The following is a 14416-nucleotide window of genomic DNA, read 5'->3' on the forward strand; positions in this document are numbered from 1 at the left end:
TAGGATCTGGGAGAGCCAAGGGATGAGAGGCCCATGTTAAAAAGGTAAAGCGGGACCCATCTCTCTGGGAGGAAAGCTCATCAGAGGCTTTGAGGGGTTGTCTGGGGAGGGAGCTGCGTGACTCAGCAGTAGAGCATCTGGTTGGCATGCAGAAGGTCCCAAGTTCAATCCCTGACATCTCCAGTTAAAATAATCAGGTAGAAGACCTCTGCCCGAGACCCTGGAAAGCAGCTGCCGGCCTGAGTAGACAATACTGACATCGATGGTCTGACTAAGACACTTTGCCCTGACCTGGTTAGCCCGATCTCATCAAATCTCAAGCTAAGCAGGGTCAGCTCTGGTTAGGACTTGGATGGGAGACCACCCAGGAAGCTCAGGGGCAGGCAACAGCAAACCACCTCTGTCTCTGCTCTGTCCTAGATCATCCGGGCTAGCCTGATCTCATTGGATGTCAGAAGCTAAGCAGGGTTAGCCCTGGTTAGTGCTTGGAAAGGAGACCAGGGTCAGCTCTGGTTAGGACTTGGATGGGAGACCACCCAGGAAGTCCAAGGTTGCTATGCAGAGGCAGGCAAGGGCAAAGCCACCTCTAAACATCCCCTTGAAAACTCTACAGGATTTTCATAAGTTGGCTGCGTCTCTACGGCCTGTTCCACCACCACCATGCCATGATAGGCTAAAGACCTCGGCCATCTTTTCAGTTGAGGATTAACTCTGTATTTCCTTATTTTTCAAAAAGAAGTCTCTAAAATGTGTTAGACCAGGGGTGTCAAACTCATTTGTCATGAGGGCCGGATCTGACATAAATGAGACCTTGTCAGGTCAGGCCATGCGTGTCATAAAATGTAATGCCAGGTAGGGGAGATATAAACTTTATAAAGGACACAGACAAAGATTTTTTTAAAACTTAAAACATGCCTAAAGATTAGCACTTTTGCAACATTTTGTTTAAGTGTCTGATAACCGACACCTCTTGCTCTGAATTATTGCATCAAAATCTGGAGGCAATGTCTGAGCTGCAGCTGTTGAGTATGCCGTTCAGGCGTTGTTCAGGGGTGTGTGTGTGTGTGTGTGTCAGTTGCAAACCTACTTTTGATTTATTGACATTCATTACAGAAATCTCATGGTCAATGATTTGACCCTAAGACCCGGGGGGGGGGGACATGAAATGGCTGGGCATTGTGAGCTTTTGTACATGAGTTGCTTCATGTGCTGGTCAGCCAAGGGAGAAAATAGAGGCTTTGCTCTGTAGCTCCTGTGCGATTGAGCAAGCCTAGCAAAGCAAGCTGTGATGCAGAAGGAAGCGAGAGAGAGGGAAGGAAGCGGATGATAGTGAGTTGCTCACGGGCCTGGTAGAAGCCCTCTGCGAGCCTAATCTGGCCCTCGGGCCACACGTTTGACACCCTTGTGCTGGACTAATCTCTCCTTTCTTGCTTCCTCCCTTCTTTTTCATAATAAAAGCTGTGTCCTGATAGCTGCCCAGCACAAGGTCAGCCTGTTGCTTCCTGGCCGCTTTGCCGCTTCATTGTTTTGAAAGCAGAGTCCATCGCTGAAATGAAGCTTTGCAATACCTTAATGGTTTGCACAGGCTGCTCTTGGCGAAGCTTCCCCCCCAGCACACACACACACGCCCATTCTTTTGGGACCTCGCAAAAGCAACAGCCAAAGCAGAGCAGGTGGAGACGTGGAGTCATTTAATTTTTGAAATATCGACAGTGTCTAAAAATAAAACCAGCTTGTATAGCACTGTCTCCTTCAAATGAGGGTTTCTTTTTCCCCTTCAAAATGCTTTAGGCGGGACTTTTTTGCATATTAGGCCACACGGGAACTCATTTGCATATTAGGCCATACCCCCTGACATCGCCATTGGTTCACACAGGACTTTTTGCAGCAAAATCCCAGCTTGAGTTCATTTGCATATTAGGCCACACCCCTAACAGCATTGTTTCACACAGCTTTTTGCAGCAAAATCCCAGCTTGAACTCATTTGCATATTAGGCCACACCCCCTGACATCGCCATTGGTTCACACAGGGCTTCTTTGTAGACAAATCCCAACTTGATATCATTTGCGTATTAGGCCACACCTCCTGATGCCAAGCCAGCTGGAATTCTGTTCCTGCTCAAAAAAGGCCCTGGTTTTGGGGGGCACATAATGGACATAATGGAGAGCCAGTTTGGTGTAGTGGTTAAGTGTGCGGACTCTTATCTGGGAGAACCGGGTTTGATTCCCCACTCCTCCACTTGCACCTGCTGGAATGGCCTTGGGTCAACCATAGCTTTGGCAGAGGTTGTCCTTGAAAGGGCAGCTGCTGTGAGAGCCCTCTCCAGCCCCACCCACCTCACAGGGTGTCTGTTGTGGGGGAGGAAGGTAAAGGAGATTGTGAGCCGCTCTGAGACTCTTCGGAGTGGAGGGCGGGATATAAATCCAATATCTTCTTCTTCTTCTTCTTCTTCACTGTACACTAAAGGGAGAGGGCGTGGCTCAGTGACAAAGCATCTGCTTGGCGTGCAGAAGATCCCAGGTTCAATCCCCGGCATCTCCAGTCGAAAGGATCTGGCAGGAGGTGATGTGAAAATCCTGCCTGAGACCCCGGAGAGTTACTTCCGGTCTGAGTAGATGGTATTGAGTTTGATTAATTAGAGCATGGAATTCACTGCCACGGGACGTAGCGGCGGCTACAAGCACGGCCCGCTTCAAGAGAGGACTGGAAGAACACACGGAGTAGAAGTCCATGAGTGGCTGTTAGCCACGACTGAGCACCCTATCTGGGGCAGCGATGCTCTGTACTCTTGGTGGGGCAACAATGGGAGGACTTCTGGAGTTCTGGCCCCACTGGTGGACCTCCTGATGGTCTCTGGGGTTTGGGCACTGTGACACAGAGCATTGGGTTGGATGGGCCATTGGCCTGATCCAACATGGCTTCTCTTATGTCTCTGTGATGGATCAGTGGAAGGCACCTTCATGTGTATATTGGGGAAGGGCTGTGGCCCAGCAGAAGAGCATCTGGTTTGCATGCTGAAGGCTGCAGGTTCAGTCCCCGGCATCACCAGTTGAAAGGATCTTTTAGCAGGTGATGTGAAAGACCTCTGCCTGAGACCCTGGAACGCCTCTGTCACTTAGACAATATTGACCTTGATGGGCCAAGGGTCGGATTCAGTATAACAGTGCCATGTGTGTTCAGGGGTTGAATCCAGCCAGCTGTTTTGCTCAGTTTCACGCTGTTATCCTCCTTGCTTTACCAGTTCACTTTACCAGAGAGCCAGTTTGGGGTAGTGGTTAAGTGTGCGGACCCTTATCTGGGAGAACCGAGTTTGATTCCCCACTCTTCCACTTGCACCTGCTGGCATGGCCTTGGGTCAGCCATAGCTCTGGCAGAGGTTGTCCTTGAAAGGGCAGCTGCTGTGAGAGCCCTCTCAGCCCCACCCACCTCACTGGGTGTTTGTTGTCAGGGGAGACGATATAGGAGATTGTAAGCCGCTCTGAGTCTCTGATTCCGAGAGAAGAGCAGGGTATAAATCTGCAGTCTTCTTCCGCTTCTTCTCAGCCCCACCCACCTCACGGGGTGTCTGTTGTGGGGGGAGGAGATATAGGAGATTGTAAGCCGCTCTGAGTCTCTGATTCAGAGAGAAGGGCAGGGTATAAATCTGCAGTCTTCTTCCACTTCTTCTCAGCCCCACCCACCTCACAGGGTGTCTGTTGTGGGGGGAGGAGATATAGGAGATTGTAAGCCGCTCTGAGTCTCTGATTCAGAGAGAAGAGCAGGGTATAAATCTGCAGTCTTCTTCCACTTCTCAGCTCCACCCACCTCACAGGGTGTCTGTTGTGGGGGGAGGAGATATAGGAGATTGTAAGCGGCTCTGAGTCTCTGATTCAGAGAGAAGGGTGGGGTATAAATCTGCAGTCTTCTTCTTTACCCCCAGTGCTGCCCATTTTTGTCTGTGGATGTCCTGTGGTGCCTAGCATTGCTTTTTTGCAGCTGGTCAAAGAGACCCCTTTGTCACCAGTGGAAAAGCTGCTTGGTCCTAACGCTAAAATTCTGGATTCCCCCCCCCCCCTCCACAAACCTTAACCAAAGCCACCTTTTGCAAGATTTCTTCCCATTCGAGAGAATTTGAGAGAAACAAGAGATGTGAACTAAGAGGACACAGATAAAGCCTTTGGCAGATGGTAAAAAGCCAGTAAAAAAAAAAGCAAGAGTCCAGTAGCACCTAAAAGACTAACAAATTTGTAGAACCAAGTTTGAATCCAGGGGTAACTTTACCAACAAAGTTTAATTCTGGGTATAAGCTTTTGCGTGCATCTGAAGGTACGTCTGATGATGTGTGCACGCACATGAAATGAAGCCCAGAATTACGTAAATTTCATTCGTCTTCAAAGATGCCACCCGACTCTGTTCATTTACTGATTTCTGTAGATCAGCGACAGTTTTACCATCTTATTTTGCCGGCATTTTCTCTGAAGATGATAAAAAGCCATGTTTTTTAGGCTGGGCTTTTGTCATTGTTAGTTCGATACTTTTTTTCCTTTTCTTTTTTATAGTGCCGGCAGAGAAATGACAGTCATTTCAAAGTCGTGGCCAGAAGAGATTACTTATTTGGATTTAAATCAGATTATAAAAATCCATCCCTGAAAATCTCATTTGCATCCCTTTCGCTCGCCGGGTATAATTGACCTTGGAAGAACCGATTCCCTTCCCTCAAGCTCCCGGGTGAGAAAATGTGTTTTTTGGCACTGGCATGCCTTAAAATGTCGCTCTCCCCTACCTGGATGGCCCAGGCTTGCCTGATCTCATCAGATACTGGAAGCTAAGCAGAGTTGGCCCTGGTCGGTATTAGGATGGGAGACCCTCAAAGAAGCCCGAGGTTGTCACGCAGAGGTCACAGAATCATAGAGTTGGAAGGGACCTCCAGGGTCATCTAGTCCAACCCCCTGCACAATGCAGGAAACTCACAAACACCTCCCCCTAAATTCACAGGATCTTCATCGCTGTCAGATGGCCATCTAGCCTCTGTTTAAAAACCTCCAAGGAAGGAAGAATTGCAGATTTATACCCCACCCTTCTCTCTGAATCAGAGACTCAGAGCGGCTTACAATCTCCTATATCTTCTCCCCCCACAAAGACACCCTGTGAGGTGGGCGGAGCTGAGAGGGCTCTCACAGCAGCTGCCCTTTCAAGGACAACTCTTGCAAGAGCTATGGCTGACCCAAAGGCATTCCAGCAGGTGCAAGTGGAGGAGTGAGGAATCAAACCCTGTTCTCCCAGATAAGAGTCCGCGCTCTTAACCACTACACCAAACTGGCTCTCAAGGAGAGCCTGCCACCTCCCGAGGAAGCCTGTCCCACTGAGGAATCCCTCTGTCAGGAAGTTCTTTCTAATGTTGAGCAGGAAACTGTTCTGATTTCATTTCAACCCCTTGGTTCTGGTCCTGCCTTCTGGGGCCACAGAAAATACAGGTAGGCAAAGACTTACCACCTCTGCTTAACCACTTGCCTTGAAAACCCTGTGGGCTCACCATAAGTTGGTTACAATTTGATGATAGTTTACAGACACACGGGTCGTTTTGTAGAAAAATTGGTGGATCTCATTAGCATAGCTTATTAGTATATGTCACCCCCACCCCCACCAGCCAAATGCAACTCGACACAAGAGGAGAGCCCCAGGTGAGTGATACCTGCTTGGGCTGGCTAGAGGTCCAGGCAGCCCAAGCAGGTCTCGCTCACATGGGGTTCTCTTTTTTTTTTTTTTTACTAACTAACTACTAACTACACTAAGAAAATAACAAACGGGCTATATACAACAACAATAAAGGCAATCCAACGACTACCTTACCGACCGGGGACACGAACGGGAATCCTCTCAGCGCAGCGGTCAGGAAGGAACTGGCGGGATCCTCGTGCTGGCGCCGGTGAGCATGCGTACTGGGACGCCTGCGCATGCCCACTGGTGCCGAGCGCGAAAAAATCCCGGACTTTTTAGGTACCGATTCGGGATCGGCACAGGCGCTCTATCCCATGAGTGTGAATGCACATGACCACTCAAAGATCTACAGTTACAGGTAAGCAACCTGTCTTTCTCCTTGGCTGCCCCTCCCCCCATGGTCAAAAGGCCAGCAAATCACAGTCAAAAGGCCAGCCCAAAATCACATAAGAAGTGGAGAAAGGGTGGCGGGGGCTTCTCCAGGGGTTCATGAGGACTGCTGGGGGTGTGGCAAAGCCCCTGGTGGCTGGCTGCCTGCCTGCTCTCCTCATCCAGGGATTGTTATGCAGCTGCACCTACTATTCAAGGGACAAGGTAGGTGGGGAGGAGGAGGGGGGCTGTCAGAAAGGTTCAGGAGCTGTGCTGTGAGCTCCCGCTGAATTTAAGGCCTACACACACACACACACAACATAGCACGAAAGGTTATCACAGTCTGTACCCGAGGTTCAAGATCCTTAAATTACCTCTTGTTATGCCGTGTTCTGCCACATGGGGTCACTGTGTGCTCAAAGCTGCGAGCAAAGTCTTCGAGACACCCTCCCCACCCCCCCGGGTTTAGCTGATTGGACGAGGCGGGGTCTCCGCTTCCTATTGCTGCAAATCGTGGGCATTAAGTGATGAACAAAGACCCTTCTGAACAGGGAACTTGTTTTACGAACTCCCAAGTTAAGCCCTGGCACCTTAAGCAAAAGTGTTCTCAAAAGCTTGGAAGCTATTTTGGACACCAGAAGGGCTTCTGCTCGGCTCCCAGCTGTTTCAGCTCTGCAGTGAGACATTAATGCACAGATAATACTAATCCTACGGTTTGTTGTACGAGAACCCCTTGTCCAGGGCCGAATCTCTCGGGCGTGGTTCCAGGCAGCTGGAGGTTCCGAGACTGGCAGGAGAGCAGCAAAACACCAGCAATTAAAGACGATTAGTTTGATTAATCGAGGTCACCATTTGTAGCAGCTACTCGCCAACATGATGCGGAAAAGAAACACTTTCATTCGCTCGTCCTGAATCTGAAATCTTGACTTTGACGAGTGGTCTTGAATCCTGATACAATGGGAAAGGAAGCATTTTTTTTTAAACCCCATCTCTTTCTACGGCTCTTAATAAGATGAACCGTTATCGTCTCTTTCTTGGGTTGCCTCCCTGCCTAAAATTAAAAAAGTCCAAATGCTTTTGCCCAGGGATTTTTTTTTTTAACATAACATAAGAGAAGCCATGTTGGATCATGCCAATGGCCCATCCAGTCCAACACTCTGTATCACACAGTGGCCAATATATATATACACACACACTGGCTAATAGCCACTGATGGACCTCTGCTCCATATTTTTATCCATTCCCCTCTTGAAGTTGTCTATTCTTGTAGCTGCCACTACCTCCTGTGGCAGTGAATTCCACATGTTAATCACCCTTTGGGTGAAGAAGTACTTCCTTTTATCCGTTTTAACCTGACTGCTCAGCAATTTCATTGAATGCCCACGAGTTCTTGTATTGTGAGAAAGGGAGAAAAGTACTTCTTTCTCTACTTTCTCCATCCCATGCATAATCTTGTAAACCTCTTATCATGTCACCCCGCAGTCGACGTTTCTCCAAGCTAAAGAGCCCCAAGCGTTTTAACCTTTCTTCATAGGGAAAGTGTTCCAACCCTTTAATCATTCTAATTGCCCTTTTCTGGACTTTTTCCAATGCTATATCCTTTTTGAGGTGCGGTGACCAGAATTGCACACAGTACTCCAAATGAGACTGCACCATCGATTTATACAGGGGCATTATGATACTGGCTGATTTGTTTTCAATTCCCTTTAGCAGGAACTCCTTTGCATATTAGGCCACATTCCCCTGATGTAGCCAATCCTCCTGGAGTTTAAGTAGGCCCTGTATGAAGAGCCCTGTAAGCTCTTGGAGGCTTGACTACATCAGGGGGATGTGGCCTAATATGCAAAGGAGTTCCTGCTACAAAAAAAGCCCCACGTTTGCCCTTTTTTTCGAACAGGGGTGCCTAAACTTGCTTAAGGTAAGAGCCACATAGAATAAATGTCAGATGTTTGAGAGCCGCAAAACAGGAAGGAAGGAAGGCAAATAGATGGGGAGGGGGGAGGGAAGGAGAGATGGAAAGAAAGCCACTTTAACTTTAAATGCGTTGTCCAAGCTGCCAGAAGTCATTTAAAGTGAAACATGCTTTCTCCAAGCTGTCAGCTGATGGGACGGTGGGGGCTTTGAGAGCCACACAATATGTGTGAAAGAGCCACATATGACTCCTGAACTACAGTTTGGCCACCCCGCTTTAGAAGGAAGGGGCTCCAATACGATTGTTTTAATTTCCCTCTTTTGCTTTTTCCTGCTGCTCTGAAATAACTTTTTTCAGGCAAAGCGAGTAGAATTGCCTCTAATTCGTGTGGGCTCGGTGACGGAGCATCTGATTTTCATCTAGATGGTCCCAGCTTCAATTCTCAGCACCTCCATTTGAAAGAATTAGATAGCAGAGGATACGAAAGACCTCTCCGCGAGACCCTGGAGACCCACTGCCGATCCATGTAGACAAGATTGGCATCGACAGACCAGTGGTCTAAATCAGTAGAAGGGACCTTCATTTGTATTGGGAAATTCTGACTGTGCTCAGAGGTTCTTTATTTTAGTTTTAGAGAAGAGCCACGTTGGTCTCCAGTAGTGCTAGATTCAAGTCCGAGGCCAATTAGATTTCTTTTGGAGGGGGTGGGGGGGGCGTGAGCTTTAGAGAATCAAAGCTCCTCTCTTCGGATGTCTGATGAAAGCAGCTTTCACTCTGAAAGCTCATTCCCTGCAAAAATCTTGCTTTTCTCTGAGGTGCAACCGGACTTAAATCTTGTCCTTTTTTATTTTAGTGGCAGAGTCCTAGAACTGAGCACAGTTCTTCAAACGAAACCCTGCTCCTTTCTTGTAACAGCACACAAGGTTTGCAGGCTTTACATATCTCTGTGCAGACTCCGTGTCCTCCCCCAGAGAACTGCTGCATGGGCAGAAGCTGCAAATGTTCTGTTGTTTGAGTGGCATTTAGCACCAGGGCTTTTTTTGTGGCAGGAATTACTTTGCATGTTAGGCCACACACCCCTGATGTAGCCAATCCTCCAAGAGCTTAAAGGACGACTCTTCTTCCAGGGCCTACTGTAAGCTCCAGGATTGGCTACAACAGGGATGTGTGGCCTAATATGCAAAGGAGTTCCTGCTGCAAAAAGAAAAAAGAGCCCTCCTTAGATGTGAAAGAATAGATAATATGGGCAAACAAGAGAACCCAGCTGGAGATCTAAAATAATTATTATTATCGTATGACAAGAAGAAGAAGACTGCAGATTTATACCCTGCCCTTCTCTCTGAATCTCAGAGTCTCAGAGCAGCTTACAATCTCCTTTACCTTCCTCCCCCACAACAGACACCCTGTGAGGTAGGTGGGCTGAGAGAGTTCTGACAGAAGCTGCCCTTTCAAGGACAACTTCTACGAGAGCTATGGCTGACCCAAGGCCATTCCAGCAGCTGCAAGTGGAGGAGCAGGGAATCAAACCCGGTTCTCACAGATAAGAGTCCAGGCACTTAACCATTACACCAAACTGGCTCTCTACACCAAACTGGCTGTACTACAGTGTATGTAGTACAGCCAGGAGATCCTAAGATTTTCTGGCAGCCAGAAGTTCTATCTCTTTTAGCATTATGCACCACTAGCTGGCGAACTAGATTTTTTTTTTCAATGCAAGAGATGTTTCAGAGGTGGTTTTCCATTGGCTGCTTCTGTGCCATGCCTCTGGTATTCCTTGGAGGTCACCCATCGAAATACTAGCCAAGGCTGACCCTGCTTAGCCTCTAAGATGTATCGAGATTGGGCTAGCCTAGGCTATCCAGGTCAGGGTGGAAGATCTAAAGAACAAAGAGAAGAGTAGAGAACTATGTTGCAATACCAATCAAGAAGATAGAAGAGATTGGATTTATATCCCACCCTCCACTCCGAAGAGTCTCTGAGTGGCTCACAATCTCCTTTACCTTCCTCCCCCACAACAGACACCCTGTGAGGTAGATGAAGATATTGGATTTATATCCCGCCCTCCACTCCGAAGAGTCTCAGAGTGGCTCACAATCTCCTTTACCTTCCTCCCCCACAACAGACACCCTGTGAGGTAGATGAAGATATTAGCTATGTATCCCGCCCTCCACTCTGAAGAGTCTCAGAGCGGCTCACAATCTCCTTTACCTCCCCGCCCCCCGCCACAACACCCTGTGAGGTAGATGAAGTTATTGGATTTATATCCTGCCCTCCACTCCAAAGAGTCTCGGAGTGGCTCACAATCTCCTTTACCTTCCTCCCCCACAACAGACACCCTGTGAGGTAGATGAAGATATTGGATTTATATCCCGCCCTCCACTCCGAAGAGTCTCAGAGCGGCTCACAATCTCCTCTCCCTTCCTCCCCCCCACAACAGACACCCTGTGAGGTAGATGAAGATATTGGATTTATATCCCGCCCTCCACTCCGAAGAGCCTCAGAGTGGCTCACAATCTCCTTTCCCTTCCTCCCCCACAACAGACACCCTGTGAGGTAGATGAAGATATTGGCTATGTATCCTGCCCTCCACTCTGAAGAGTCTCAGAGCGGCTCACAATCTCCTTTACCTTCCTCCCCCCCGCCACAACAGACACCCTGTGAGGTAGATGAAGATATTGGATTTATATCCCGCCCTCCACTCCGAAGAGTCTCAGAGCGGCTCACAATCTCCTTTACCTTCCTTCCCCCCACCACAACAGACACCCTGTGAGGTAGATGAAGATATTGGATTTATATCCCACCCTCCACTCCGAAGAGTCTCAGAGCGGCTCACAATCTCCTTTATCTTCCTCCCCTACAACAGACACCCTGTGAGGTGGGTGGGGCTGGAGAGGGCTCTCACAGCAGCTGCCCTTTCAAGGACAACCTCTGCCAGAGCTATGACTGACCCAAGGCCATACCAGCAGCTGCAAGTGGAGGAGTGGGGAATCAAACCCGGTTCTCCCAGATAAGAGCCCGCACACTTAACCACTACACCAAACTGGCTCTCCACTACACCAAACTGGCAATACCAATCAAGGAGGAAACGGAAAGAACTTTAAAATCAGGCAGCTTTAAGGGGAATCAAGAAAGAACAGTGTCCAAAGAACTCTGTGCAGAGAGAGGTGAGTCGTTAACATTTCCAAAGGATGAAGGAAAGTCAAGCAGAAGAATAGTAAAGATTTAGTAGAATGGAGATCATTTGGAGCAGGGGTGTCAAACTTATTTCTTATGAGGGTCGGATCCAACATAAATGAGACCTTGTTGGGCCAGGCCATGTCAGGTTGGGCCGGGCCTTGTGTGTACCTATTTAAGATTAGGTAGCAGACACGTAAATTTTATAAAGAACACAAACACAATTTATAAAAAAAAAACCCTTAAAAACATGCTTAAAATGTTAGCACTCTTTGGTCTTAAAGATGCTTTCTTTGTATTTCTCCAATGGGAACTAGGGAACTGAGCAAAGAAAGCTCTGTTTTTCCCAGGAGACTGGGGTGGGGGGAGGAAGTGAGGCTTAGCTCATAGAATCATAGAATTGGAAGGGACCTCCAGGGTCATCTAGTCCAACCCCCTGCACAATGTAGGAAACGCACAAATACCACCCCCTAAATTCACAGGATCTTCATTGCTAGATGGCCATCCAGCCTCTGCTGTGCAGTTGAGAGCCTGGCAAAGCAAGCTCTTCCTCCCCAAGAGAGGAGCCTCATTCAATGGAGAAAATAGAGGTTTTGCTCTATAGCTCCTGTGCAGTTGAGCAAGCCTTGTAAAGCAAGCTGTGATGCAGAAGGAAGCAGGAGAGAGAGAGAGAAGGAAACAGATGACATCCAGTTGCTCGGGGGCCTGATAGGAGCCCTCTGGGGACCTGATTTGGCCCCCGAACTGCATATTTGACACCCCCGATTTAGACATATCAACCCAGAGCCATGCAGGAGAAAGGAGAAAAAGACAGACACACTTGAACAGCTTCAAGAAGTGAATGAAGAGAAACACTGAAGGCACTGGGAACAGCCCTGATGCCCACTGATCGAAGATGGAACTAGAATGATAATTTGCAAGAACGGGAGGGGGGGGGGGGAAGTGATGGTTTTTTAAGAAAAAGGAGAACCACAGCTTACTTAAAGAGAGCCAGTGTAGTGTAGGGGTGAAGGAGTTGGGAGATCCAGATTAGAATCTCCACTCTGCCACGCTGGTTTGGTTGGACACACACGCTCAGCCTTACCTACCTCGTAGGGTCGTTGTGAGGGTAAAATGGAGGAGAGGGGAACAATGTCAGCTGCTTGGGGTGTATAAGGCAGGGTATATAAACTACTGCAAGGAAAACACCAGCAGGAAGAAGTGATGGAGAAGCTGTGAAAAGAAAGGGGGGGGGGACTGAGAAAGGACAAGATCTAGAGCAGTTGTGGCCAAACTTGCTTAACGTAAGAGCCACACAGAATAAATGTCAAGATGTTTGAGAGCTGCAAGACGTGAACATCAGACGTCTGAGAGCCACAAGACAAGGAAGGAAGGAAAATAGGAGGAGGGAGAAGTGGGAAGAAAGCAACTTTAAATGCAAGCCACCAGCTGGCTTGGCTTGGAGAAGTGATTTAAAGAGACTTTAAATGCCTTCTCCAAGCCAGCCAACAAGTCCGTGGGGGCTTCGAGAGCCACATAATGCGTGTGAAAGAGCCACACGTGGCTCCCGAGCCACAGTTTGGCCACCTGACCTAGAGAATGCTACCTTATTACTGGCTAGGAAACTGTGGCCAGCATCTCTGGAAGGTGACCAGGGTTGTAGCCTTAAATGAACAGCGTCCCCCAAGGTGATGCAATCTCAGACTCGTCTAGGGGCCGGGCTGAAAATCCAGCTGGATGAGAACAATCAGGAAAGACGCTGATCGACTGGGAACAGTGCTTGCTTGCTTATTCAGCTCTCTGTGTTCCTCCTGCAGTGGAGCAGAAGGCGAGCGCCTTCCTGGCCCTGGAATGGGAAAGCAGAGCTTGACCTAATATTTCCACAGACGCCCTGGAACAACCGTTTGCAAGTCATGGGGAGGGGAGCGAATTGCCTGATTGTTATTTTACACGTCCCCTGTTAGCAGCTAACATCTTCTTCGTGGTCTCTGTGCTTCACACTCATGGGATAGAGCGCTTGCACAGCTCCCCGAATCGGTACCTAAAAAGCCCAAGATTTTTTCGCGCTCGGCACCAGCGGGCATGCGCAGGCATCCCAGTACGCATGCTCGCCGGCACCAGCGTGAGGATCCCGCCAGTTCCTTTCTGACCACTGCGCTGAGAGGATCTCCTTTCGTGTCCTGGTCGGTAAAATAATCTTCGGATTATTTTTTCTTGTTATATATAGCCCGTTTGTTGTTTTCTTAGTTTAGTTAGTTAGTTGTTAGATAGTTATTGTTAAAAAATTTTTTTGTTAGATTTTGCCCTTCGGGGCCCTGTTTTTCCCCCGTTTTTCCCCTCAGAGTTATTCCTGTGTGGGTTTTTTCCTTGGCATCTATGGAAAGACGTTGGGGGTTTTCTAAGAGGTGCCGTTCCTGTGGAAAGAAGATCGCCCCTCCTGACGGCCACTCCCTCTGTCTCCTTTGTTTGGGTGAGGGAGATTGCGTTGATTCTTGCTTGCACTGCCTGAGCTTTTCGAAACAGACGCGCAAGAATCGTGCAGCGAGACTTTCGGCCGTGTTGGTGGAATCGGCACTTCACCCTCAGAAGATGGCATCGGGCCCATCTGGGGCAAAAGCGGAGATTTGAACTCGGGACTCCCAGATACTAGTGCCACATTCGCAACCCCTCCAGTTTGGTGTAGTGGTTAAGTGCATGGACTCTTATCTGGGAGCACCGGGTTTGATTCCCCACTCCTCCACTTGCACCTGCTGGAATGGCCTTGGGTCAGCCATAGCTATCGCAGGAGTTGTCCTTGAAAGGGCAGCTGCTGTGAGAGCTCTCTCAGGCCCACCCACCTCACAGGGTGGCTGTTGTGGGGAGGGGAAGGTAGAGGAGATTGTGATCGCTCTGATACTCTGAGATTCAGAGTATAGGGCAGGCTATAAATCCAATTTCTTCCTCCTCCTCCTCCTCCACATTGGCTCTATATGTTGAGGGTGGCCCACTTAAACTTTCTCTTCCCTGTTCTGAATTTCAAGTTGTTTTAAAGATATTCTGTCTTGAAGCTCTGATCTTACTACATCACCCTGTGCTTCTGTGCTACTATAAATAGGGCCGGCATAATCAATATTCAAATGGATTCAGAAAGAGTAGGGCAGGCGAGATGAATTATGAGAGCCGTAGTACATTAGCGAGCCAAGAAGTTGTAAGGTAGGAGACTGATTCCTCAAACATGACTGTATTCTGCTTAGAAGAAAAATAATATGTATTTTTTTTTTCACATAAGCTGCCTGCTGTTTCCA

This window comes from Heteronotia binoei, chromosome 9 (genome assembly GCF_032191835.1).
Source record: "Heteronotia binoei isolate CCM8104 ecotype False Entrance Well chromosome 9, APGP_CSIRO_Hbin_v1, whole genome shotgun sequence".
NCBI lineage: Eukaryota > Metazoa > Chordata > Lepidosauria > Squamata > Gekkonidae > Heteronotia > Heteronotia binoei.